The sequence below is a fragment of the Ictalurus punctatus genome, unplaced genomic scaffold (genome assembly GCF_001660625.3).
Source record: "Ictalurus punctatus breed USDA103 unplaced genomic scaffold, Coco_2.0 Super-Scaffold_100, whole genome shotgun sequence".
Lineage (NCBI taxonomy): Eukaryota > Metazoa > Chordata > Actinopteri > Siluriformes > Ictaluridae > Ictalurus > Ictalurus punctatus.
In genome coordinates, this window is record NW_026521086.1 from 3,453,283 (window position 1) to 3,466,139 (window position 12,857).

Sequence of the window (12,857 nt, forward strand, 5' to 3'; positions counted from 1 at the left end):
TGGTTATGAGTAAGGAGCTATATAAATTACACATATTATTATTATTATTATTATTATTATTATTATCATTATTATTATTATTATTATTATTGTTATTGTTATTATTATTATTATTAATAATAATAATAATAATAATATATATTTATTTATTTATTTATTATATATTTTAACTGTTGAAGCATATGTAATTAAATGGTGATTTCAATGGTGGTAACACTGTATACAGTGCCTTGAATCCAGTTTCAGGTGTTTGGGAGTTCTTAATAATCTGTTTTAGGAAAAATAGTATTTTGAATACATTTTGCATTAGGCTACGCAAAGCAGCTGGAGTGCCGGTCTTATTTGCTTCTGCAGGATGTGTTTGAAAAAGAACTTAACTAATTCATGTGGCAGCTGCGCAATGCATAAAATCATGCAGATACAGGTAAGTATTTCAGTAAGCTTCAGTTAATGTTCACACCAAACATCAGAATCTCAGTGATCTCAGTGATGATGGTATGAATGTTGGTGCCAGACGAGCTGGTTTGAGAATTTTAGAGGCTGATCTGGGATTTTCACAGACAGCAATCTCTTGAGTTTACACAGAATGGTGGAGAAAAACAAACACCTTGTTGATGACAGAGGACAGAGGAGAATGGACAGACTGGTTCGAGATGACAGAAAGGCTATGGTAATGATAATTCTTTACAAGTGTGGGGAGCAGAAAACCCTCTTGCAACATACAATACGTCTAACCAAATGAGGTGGATAAGTTACAACCATATTAGGTTCCACTCCTGTCTGTGAGCCAAGAACAGGAACCTGAGGCTAGAGTGGGCGTGGACTCACTGGAACTGGACAGTTGAAGCATGGAAAAACATTGCCTGATTTGATGAATCTTGATTTCTGTTGTGACATGTAGATGATAGGGTCAGACATTGGCATCAGCAGCATGAACCTGCCTTGTGTCAACAGTCCAGACTGCTGCTGGTGGTATAACAATGTGTAGAATGTTTTCTTTCTATTATGTGATCCTATGTGAACCTTTGCTTTCAGCATATGGTGTGAACCCCTTGGTCAGAAATAACCGAAACTAAACATTTTCCCTGTTTTTACTGTTGATCAGTCCTGCACATCGGCTTGTAAGAATTTTAGCTCGTTTCTCAGTACAGAACAGCTTCAGCTCTGGAATGTTGGTGATTTTCCTGACATGAACTGCTTGCTTGTGGTCCTTCCACAACATTTCTATTGGATTAAGGTCAGGACATTGACTTGGCAAATTCTGAAACATGAATTTTATTCTCTTTTAACCAGACTTTGGTGGACCCTTGTGTGCTTGTGTGCTTAGGGTTGTTGGCCTGCTGCATGACCCACTTTCTCTTGAGCTTCAGTTCACAGACAGATGTCCTGAAACTTTCCTTTAGAATTCAGTTATAATTCAGAATTCATTGTTCCGTCAAATATTGAAAGGTTCTTATAAGTAAGGTTCTTATGCTGGAATGTAGTGTTTGCTTTCTCCAAACATAACACTTCTTATTTAAACCAAAAGGTTATATTTTTCCACACAAAACATTTTTCCAAAAGACTTTTCCACGTAATCATTAGCAAACTGCAGATGGGCAGCGATGTTCTTTTTGGAGAGCAGTGGCTTTCTCCTTGTAACACTGTAATTCACTCCATTGTTGTTCAGTGTTCTCCTGATGGTGAACTCATGAACATTAACATTAGCCAATGTGAGAGAGGCCTTATTTTGACGGGTGTGGAAGGCCTCACTGGGACATTTTGTGTCAGTAGTGTAAAACAAATGCATTGGCTTACATATTGGTAGACATATGCAAATTTAAAAAATATACATGTAGGAAACACTTAAGAGACATTTATATGTAACAAGAAAACTAGGAGTGGGATAGGCTGACTTAAACATCCAATTATCTAGTTGGTGGCTGTGGCTCGGGTGGTAGAGCAGGTTGTCTAATCGTAGGGTTGGAGGTCCGATTCCTGGCCCACATGACTCGAAGTGTCCTTGGGCAAGACACTGAACCCCAAGTTGCTCCCGATGTCAAGTTAGCACCTTGCATGGCAGCTCTGCTACCACTGGTGTGAGAATTGGTGAATGGGAAACACTGCTCAGGTTAAAAAGTGCCATATAAGTGCAGACCATTAGTTATGTCAATATTTGTGTAGGAAAGTTCCTCATATTCAGAGTTGGGCTAGGCAGGTGCTCAAGTTGCTATGATTTAGTAAAGCAGCATGTCAGTTACATTTATGTTTTTAAATAAGAAGTCATTCACAGTGCATATACACTCTAAAGAAAACACTCACCCACTATTTATTTGATAGCACATTGTGCTATTCTGTGTGTCACATTTTTATTAAATTAAAGACACCAGAGTGGGGCGCATGGTGGCTTAGTGCTAAGCACGTTCGCCTCCCACCTCCAGGGTTGGGGGTTTGATTCCCACCACAACCCTGTGTGTGCGTAGTTTGCGTGTTCTCCCTGTGCTGCTCCCCCTGTAAAAGGACATGCATGGTAGGCTGATTGACATGTCCAAAGTGTCTGTAGTGTATGAATGGGTGTGTGAATGTGTATGTGAGTGTGCCTTGCGATGGACTGGTACCCTGTCCAGGGTGTACCCTGTCCTGTGCCCTATGATCTCTGGGATAGGCTCAAGGTTCTCTGTGACATTGTATGATAGGATATATAGAAAATGGAAGGGTCGGTGGGTGGAAACCAGAGTGAAATTTCATTATCCTGAGTACCCAGTTACACAAATGGAGAGGTGAGTTTAGATTTGGCTAAATAAATCATACAATCTAGAAACAAACAAGTGGGATATAATCAGTGGTTGATTTTAGACACAATCATTCCCGATAGTTCTAATAATTCTGCTGTTGGTTTGAGTTAAGCACTGACAATCAAATTAAAAGAAGAAGCAGCCAGTATTTAGTGGTTGTTTTGTTTTTTTGTTTGTTTTGTTTTGTTTTTACAATGGAGTGATCAGAAGAAATCCTCAGAGACTGCTACAGTGTCCTCCCAGGAGTCCATGGCTAATCATAGGCTGAAGTGTTTCAGAGACATTCTGGACACTCTGTGTAATGAGAATTTCTTTATTGAGTCTTAGTTACAGATTATTGAATATGTTGCATGTTAAATAAGATTCTGATACTAACAATGGGAAATGTTGATTTTAGAGAATGGAAAGCTCTGAACTTTGATGAGCCAAATAAGATGGTGTAAAATCATGTAGTTAAAAAAAAAAAAAAAAAAAAGGTTCACATATTAGATAAATTAGAAAATCCCATAATTGTCACAAATAAATAAATTTAAAGCCAATTAATATTTGGTAATGTGCTGTACTGAGAATCATCATTCTACAAACATTGGAAACTCTCAGGCAGGTAAGTGTTTAAGGGAAGGGACAAAGTTTAAAGTGAACACATTTATGCCAGTGAGTAAAACCTCATTCTTACATGATCTCAACACTTTCTGTGTTTTAAACATGCTTCTAACCATACAAAAATTCATCATGACTGTGATGACTGATTGGCTGGGAGGTGTCAAGGATTCTGAGTCTTGTTCAATAAAGCTGATGATATATCTGCAGTGAAAACTGTAAAGGTGTACAGATGAATGAGCAGTTCTTACAACCAGGATAATCTGAGTGTTTTGTTTTCTATTATGTTAACCTAAATTCTCACTATCCCAGAAAAGCTACTGAATATACTTTATCTACTCAATAATATTTCTGAGAGAAACTTAACTAGCATTATTCTACCAGTAAATCTAGCTATTGTTTTAAACTCAAACCGAGGTATAACTATGCTAAACCCAGAAATCAAGAGGCATGTTTAATACATCAATCACATAGTACATATAACAGGTACAGTACAGATGTACTGTACAGATGCTTCATAATGAAATTCCAGGACTTTCAAGGACTTTTCAAGCACTGTTTTTTTTTTGTTTGTTTTCAAGGACTATACAAGAGATGTCATTCAAACATATCCTTCATTTCCAAAAAAATATTAATAATAATTTTTTTTAAACAACCATTTTTATATAGCTCCTTTTCCCAGCCGTGATGGACTAAATTTGTATTTCCCAGTCATTGCTTCATTTTCACCATAATTTCACCATTGCATCGTATTTTCACTCTGTCTAGTGTCGGCCCTTTATAATATATCCTACTCTCTGTGCTCACATGCTGAATTTTAATACAGCCGAATTCCCAATAAAGCTGTTCTCATTTACATATTTTTTCTGTTTCTGAAAGCAGGACCTCGCACTCGCCGTGCAGTACTGGCCATTCTCTTCTACGGAAAGTAGCTAAGGTTTGTCCAAAAAGTCGCTAGATATGTCGCTAGGTGCTTTTTTCTTTTCTAGATAAAAAAAAAAAAAAGGTTGCTAAAGGGGTCTGAGAAGTGGACCGAAGCTGTCCCTGTTAAAATGAATGAGTGAACAGCAGGAGGAGGAGGGGCTGCAGCGAGGAGTCATATTTTGAGTGAAAGGATTGTATTCGTGTTCTTTTGAAAATAAACCCTTTAAAGTGATTGTTATTTTTTATTTATTGACTTTTTATCATTCAAGCACATTTTAACGACTGTTACATAAAAAATTGGCTATTTTCAAGGTTTTCCAGTACTTAAATTTCCAAATTCAAGCACCTTGTACAAACCCTGTGGTAATAATTTTTCAAAGCTACATTTCCCAAACAAATATACTAAAAAACTTCTAGTACTTCTAATTAATAAACCTATAACATCAGTTAGCTAGTAGTTCCAAGTGCTACACCCAAATCTTACATATTTGATGTTTTTTTTTTCTTTTTGTTCTTTGAACACTTCTTCTTCTTCTTCTTCTTCTTCTTCTTGTTTCAGATATATTTCTGCCACCTGTAAGTCAGAATGACAAAATTCTTGACTGTAATATCACTCAGGTAAAAGAAATAAATCAATGAATTAATAAATAAGTAACAGTAAACTGATTTTCTGCAAATTTCATGGAACTATTAATAGAGATTTTAGTGTATTTAATACAAATTATATCACACTGCTGTTGCACTCTGGAATCTGATAGGTCAGAAGGTCTGAAGGCTGCAATTCATATCTCAGGTTTATATTAACGTGCTCATTGTAATAAGTTATCCTTTCTATGATAGCAAATCATTCACAGAGACTTGTATGGCAAACATTCCACATTATCAAAGTCTAATAATAAACAGATTTGTGCTGTACTACTTTAATAAAAACTTTTAGTCATTGATATGGTGAAGCTATCTATAAGGAGGTGTTTATTTAAGATTTATGGAAAGAGACTCAGGTCACAGATTTCTCCAGATTCTCTGAATTTTTTCATGATATGATGTGCTGTAGATGATGAGATATTCATAGCCTTCACAATTTTACATTGAGGAGCATTATTCTGAAATTGTTCCACAAATTGTAGTTGTAGTTTTTCGCAGATTGGTGTACAGAGGCCCATCTTTACTTCTGAAAGACTCTGCCTCTCTAAGATACTCTTTTTATACCCAATCATGTTACTGACCTGTTGCCAGTTAACATAATTAGTAGCACAATGTTCCTCCAGCTGTTTCTTTTTAGTAACACTTACTGTTCCAGCCTTCTGTTGCCCCGTCCAAATTATTTTGAGACGTGTTGCGCCCATAAATTCAAAGTTACCTATTTTTTTCCTTTAAATGCTACATTTCCTCAGTTTACACATTTGATTTGTTTTTTATGTTCTACCGTGAATAACACATGGATTTATGAATTTGCAAATCATTGCATTCTGTTTTTATTTACATTTTTCACAACGTCCCAACTTTTTTGGAATTGGGGTTGTAGTACTTCCTCCCATTACCCAGGAAAGTGAGATGTTGCTGTTTACAAATGTCAACATGTTTTGGATAATTATTGAGCATCACACCAAAAATTAATTATTTAGGACTGTCACCAAATTTCTGAAGCTAGGCCAAACATCCTAGCACTAGTTGGCAAATGTTAGTTTAGCATTTTTTGCTATGTGCCAAATTTGGTCATACAAAGGGAGCAGAGCTAAGATCAGATAGCTGTTTATGAGGAACTGTAAGTCTGATCAAGCTGAAATTTGGTATGGTAGATATACAGTATGTGCTAATCTATAATGGATTCTCATGATGACTTAATTACTGAAAAAAAAAACATGCCTGTCATTGGCCAATCAGATATCAGATATTGAAAAGTTTCCCATTAAGCTATTGCCACAAAACTTGAATAGAAAGTTCAGGGAAGGACCTCCTAGTATCCGATGCAATCTCGCTCAGATTGGCTACCTGGGGCATGCTGTTCATGTTCATAAGGGTCAGCGTTAAGTTCAAATAGCTGTTTCGCAGGAACCAAAATTCCAATTGAGCAGAATTTGCTGTGCGCTTTCTGCTAATCTGTAAATGAATTACTTCAAAAAATGTCTGCCTTCTACCAGTCGGCTTTCAGCAGGTAGGTTACACAACTAGCATTGAGCCATCATCACAAAATGTGATATGCGTAAGTATGTTCACATATGGTCTCTTTATTGTTCTATGAATCTTGACAAGAACTGGCCACTGGGGGTGCTATACGCAGGGAGTGTTTGGACCCCACAGATTGCCTCTTATCGCTATATTACTATTATTATTAGCAGAAGTAGTTGTTGTATTATTATTATTATTATTATTATTATTATTATTATTATTATTATTATTGCAGTAGTAGTAGTGATATTTCCTACCATTTTTTAAGTTTCATTTTCCACCTCTGGTTCCTTAGTCCAACAGATCTGACGCACTGAAGGCTGGACATTGGCAGATATCATCTATGATGAAAATTTATTTATTTATTTATTTATTTATTTATTTATTTATTTATTTATTTATTTGTGCATGTATCTACCATACATGTCATGAACACAAACCTTTTGAAGAATTTTGTCCCTCACAGTAGGGTTCATAAAATCCTCACTGCTGTTAAACTTCAATCTCAGAAATGCCCTCTTAGTAACAGGCACTAAAAAAAATGAGCAGTGTTGATATTTAGCAGCTGTTGTGAAACTTAATTTGACCTCAAATGTATATGAAATTGTGAACTGGATATAAAAGTGTAACCTGGATAACATTGGGAATTATGTTGTTCACATAACGACCCCTCATGTTGCAGGTGTAATTTGTAGAGGCACCAGCAGGGATGCTAGAGATAACGACACATCTGCGGAGAGAGAGAGAGAGAGAGAGAGAGAGAGAGAGAGAGAGAGAGAGAGAGAGAGAGAGAGAGAGAGAGTGCAGTTTTCTACTACCTATTACAGACATAATCTGTCTATGGGTATCGTCCATGTCCTTGTATAAGTTTTAATTATAGGACTAATGTGTTAAAATGAGTGCATTCATATAAACCTGTGATTTGGCATGTAGCCAGAACTACTGTCATTACTGTTGTTACAGGAAATTAATATACACCTTCTGACATTCAGATTTGAGAATTCAACAGCACTGTGGTATAAAGCAGTACAATTCACTCCTTGTCAATTTACATGTCAGAATTACACAATTTGTACACTTTAAAATGTCCTTGCCAATCACGTAAGAACTGCAGTAATATATTTTATGTACATTTTCTGTAATAAGTTTCAGTTTAAATGTTTGAGTTATACTTCAGTAAAATAAAGTGTAATGACTAAAGTGTAATGACTATTTAAAAGACTAATTGATGTCATTAAAAATATTTCACAATATATTTCTTAAACATTTTTTTAAAAAGACTTCAAATGCTTTATAATTATGTACATTACATTATGAACAGTTTTACTAGAATGTTGTAATACCTTATTAAAGTTGTAAATACATACAAATAATTGTTACCAAATTGCAAAGCCTTATACACAGGAAGCTTTTTGAAATGTTCATAAAACTCTATAAACAAACTGTTACTCTTTTATGCTATTTGTATATTTTTTTATATTTCACCTGGGGTTGTTGTTGCCGTTGTTGACCAAGGAGTTGCCGATGTGAATCTCAGCACCATTTATCCGTTCTGAACAGCAGTCACCTCTGTTAGTGACGATTACACTGCTAATTGCATACACAGCCAACAAGCCACCCTCCACCATGGGTTATTTTCAAAATTTGCGTGTGTACATGAGTAGGAATTCACGACGTCAGATGCTCTGTTGCCATCAGTAGCAAAGTAAGCAGGGTAATAATTATCGAGTACAGAAGATTGTGTTGCTATTCCTCCTAAGGCCACATTGACTGGATGGAAAAAGAAAACATATTTATTTATTAGTGTATATATATATATATATATATATATATATATACACACACACACACACACACACACACACACACACACACACATAAACAGTGTTGCAGTGGGGTACAAATATCTGAGCACTAATGGAAATATGCAACTATAGTGGAAAATGCTTCAATTTTGCATTTTTTTTTTATTTCTTTAATGCAACAATTTTAATTAGAAATGATATTAATGACTATAACTTCAGTGAAAAGTAGAATCTTTGAAATATGTACATCTATTTCTGAGTTTCTTAATATTTAGTATGTCCCCTTTTTGCTTTAATGACTGTGAACTCGAGCTGGCATGGACTCCACAAGTTTGTGCAATACCTTATAATACATTTTAGATCCCATCCATAGGAGTGTCGTATGAACACATACTTCAATAGTAGAGATTAGGCATTTGTACAATGCAGTTAACATGGTCAATATCACAAATGTATTTAACAATTAGAGACCTAGAAATAGTGCAGAATTGTCAAAATTAAATATTCATAATCTTGATAATCATAATTTTCTTTCTTTATTTTAAACATTTCAGAATTCTAAAACCTGCTAATTTTCAAATTTTCAATGTGCTCTTAGACATTTGAACCCCACGGTGTGTGTGTACATGTCTGTATATGCATGTATTTATGTCTGTATTTTAGTATGGTCTTACCTTCCTGATGGGTCAGCATCCACTGCAATGAGAAAATGCATATCCCTGTGCAAGAACATGCAATATAGAATTATACATTTGATTATGTGTCTGCGTAGGGAGAGACGCCATAAGAATAACTTTTGATCATTTGTATTTTTACAAAAATCTACAAAAGGTATTTTCATTTGAATTTGTTGTGACAATTAATAAGAGATATTAAATCATTACAACAAACTAACACTTGGTTGTCATTTTTTGTTTGTTTGTTTTATTTCATTATACTTGAAATCAGTTTGATACTTTAAATCAGAGTTTACCTAAAAATAGAAGCATGGGCCTCTGTGAATTCTCCATTTTCTGTTCAAATAGAAAGATAACAACTTTAGATTTACAATACCACTCAATGAAGGAAAGGAAAATAGCCAACTGAGAAAGCAATGTAGCATTCACCACTTAAGAATCAGACTTTTACTGTGTACATCAATTTATATGCAGTGCATCACATAGCAAATATATAATGCATTAAGCCAAATACAGCTCCTGTTTAGAAAGATTTCTTACCTTGCTTGACACTCTCTTCATCTCTTTGACTCAAGACACTCTGAGCTGTCCACTTGGTGTATCGCTAAATGAATCTGTAGTTTATTTAAAAGGCAAATGCACTTTGTGTTTTATAAATGCAAATAAGTTTGCCTCAAACGACAGTCTACAGCAAAGTTTTAAAAAACATGAAGAAAAAAGGTTCCATTTAAGTTTTATACATAAGAAATACATAATATAGGTATAGATTTTATGCAACATGATTATTGATTTATAAAACAATTAATGTCTGATTCATAAAAACTGTATATATATAGTAATTGTAAAGCAACCTTGGTTATCAGTTAGGCGATTTTTAAATGACACGTTATTTATTATTATAATCATTATTATTACTTTTTAAAATATATTTTTTAACTGTTGAAGCATATGTAATTAAATGTTAATGTCAGTGGTTGTATCAGTGTTGTAACACTGTATAAAGTGCCTTGAATCCAATTTCATCGGCTTTAGGCTTCCTTAAGACTTTTTTTTTAGGAAAATTAGAATTAGAATTAGAAAATTTTGAATAAATTTTGCATTAGTCTACTCAATAGTGTCGTATCTTGTTTGTTTATCCAGGATACGTTGGAAAAAGAACTAAGCTAATTCATGTGCCAGCAGCACAATTCATAAAATAATGTAGATACAGGTAAGAACTTCAGTTAGTATTCACATCAAACATTAGAATGGTGAAGAAATATGATCTCATTGATCTCAGTGATAGTGGTATGGTTGTTGGTGCCTGAAAAGCAGGTTTGAGAATTTTTAGAAAATAATCTTCACACACAACAATTGCTTGAGTTAACACAGAATGGCTACAGTAACGATAATTATTTTTATAATTCAACTATGGTGAGCAGAAAAGCATCTGGCAATATCATCAAGACACATAAGGTGGATAAGCTACAACCAAATTAAGTTCCACTCCTCTCTGTCAGCCAAGAACAGGAAACTACTGAAACTGGACAGGTTAAGATTGGAAAAACTTTGCCTGATCCGATAAATCTTGATTTCTGTTGTGACATGTAGATGATGAAACTGCATCAGCAGTATTAACCTAAATTGCATCAACAGTTCAAGCTGCATGCTGCTGGTGGTATAATGGTGTGGGAAATTTTCTTTCAATTATGTCATGCCATCATTTGTTAAAATGGACCAGCATCTTGAACACCATGTGAAATCCATACCATGAGGAACTGAAGCTGTTCTGATAGCAAAGGTAGTCCAACCCAGTATTAGTAAGGTGCTCCTATTAAAGTGGCTGGTGAGTGTATATACAGAAGCAAGTAAAATTTTGCGCTCCCGGTGATTTCAGTAATGCAAAATTTATGTAAAATACTACTAACGAACCCTGTGGGCGTATGCGTGTGTGTGGGTGGGTGTGTGTGTCTGCCTCCTTTCTTTATCCACAGCTGATTTTCAACCACACCCCCTTTGCCACAAGTATTTTTCCTAAAAGTGTTTGTAGTAGGCCAAATCACTTTAGCCAACATTAATTTTTATACAAATTCTCTCTCTCTCTCCCTCTTTTTTTTTTTTTTTACTTATAAATCAATCAAAATTAATTTCATTTCTAAAAATAGAAAGAATATTTCACAACCACCCAGAGTAGGCCACCAAAAGTCATTGGCTGTATAAGAAGGCTATTAGTCAATGAGGCTCTAACAAACGATCAGAACTTACACTTAAAATCCTACACTTAATAGCATTCAAAACAGTGTTACTATGAATGCAGACTTTAATACACTGAAAAAGACACACTATTAACATCACATAAAAGCATATAAATAAAATTGGTTTCACTTTTGACGTTTCCCTACATTCTTTTGAATGTTCATGGAATAAAATAAAATATCAGATGCCATGAGTGTACCTTCTGCCATCATTCACACATTTGAATGACCATGTCATACGAAACAATGTGATAACATGAAATTGAAAATGTTACCTTATATGGCCATGGGCATTATTTTGACTCAGGACAGCTGTCATTTGCTGCTATGTTGATGCTGTACAGAACAACGCTTCGCCTTCATGCTGAGAGGAGGCTAATGGTCGAGTGGCAGGAATTTGGCCAATAGTTGTTGCAAGCCTTTCATAATCGAACAATTGGTGTACAAGAAGGCAGCAATTACAGAGAGGGGTTAAAGTAATGCAAACATGCACACATGTTGCAGTATTAGACCATGCATATAATAATAATAATGCTAAAGCCGAATCCCGGACATTTTTTCAAATTTAGATGCCTTTTTAAGGTCTGAAAAAGAGCACATGTCCAGGAAAAAGAAGACGTATGGTCACCCTAATAAAAACATTTCAGAGAACAATTTGTGCTAATTCCTACCAAAATAACTTTGTAAAATACAGCCTGGACCAATGTGCTGGCGTTGCAGAGAGGCCAGGCATTTCCAGGACCACTGCTATGTGATGGAGGTGGGGGTGTTGGTCTGGATCCCTGACACATCACAGGCCACCCCCAATTGAGCCAGGATGTACTGTATACCGTGAGTATTCGAGGGTGTACATACCGTGCATTGGTGGATTCAGGCTGCAACCAGACCTCAAGTCATCAATGACTGGTTCTTAGTGAGGCATTGGGGAAGAGGACTAGAGGTGGCAGTTAGTCCTCACCTCACCCATGTTCCCTGTGTAGAACTTCTTTCTCTGTTATCCCTCGAATTTATAACCATGCATGCATAACCATGTTCGTGCGTTTGTTATTTTCCCTGATAGATTAAAGGCTTATTTAAATTGCCTGTTTTTCTTCCTTAGTTGCTGGAGCATTCATTCAAGTCAAGTCATATTTTTGTTTGGTTCTCTAATATTTGTTACTGCTTTGGGTTATGCACTATGTTTTGATAATTTAGTAGTTTTTCTTATTAAAACTAGAAAATAAAGCCTAAGTTTCCGATAGTCCTGGTACCTAGTGTTTATATTCCTCATGTATGTTTCCTGAGTTTGTTTCCCTGAGTCTGTTTCCTTGAGGCTTTTCCCTGAGTCTGTCTGTAATAAAGGAAGTTCTGCACATACATCCGAGTTCTCCTTTTGTGACAATATCGAGTGACACTCAAACCCAGGAAGAAATTACACAGTTGTTAGTTTCAAAGAGCCATTGGGAATTGTTATTTCAGGGGACTCACCATAATCCAATGATTTGGCACCCAGGTCAGGAAAAAAACAATGAACCATCTCATGGCCCACTTCTATTGGCCGGGCATACATGGCAATGTTTGCATATGGTGCGCAGCATATCGTGAATGTCAGCTAATAAATCCGCCGGCTACCCCAAAAGCACCATTGCACCCACTTCCATTAATCAAGGTCCCGTTTGAAAGGATTGGCATGGA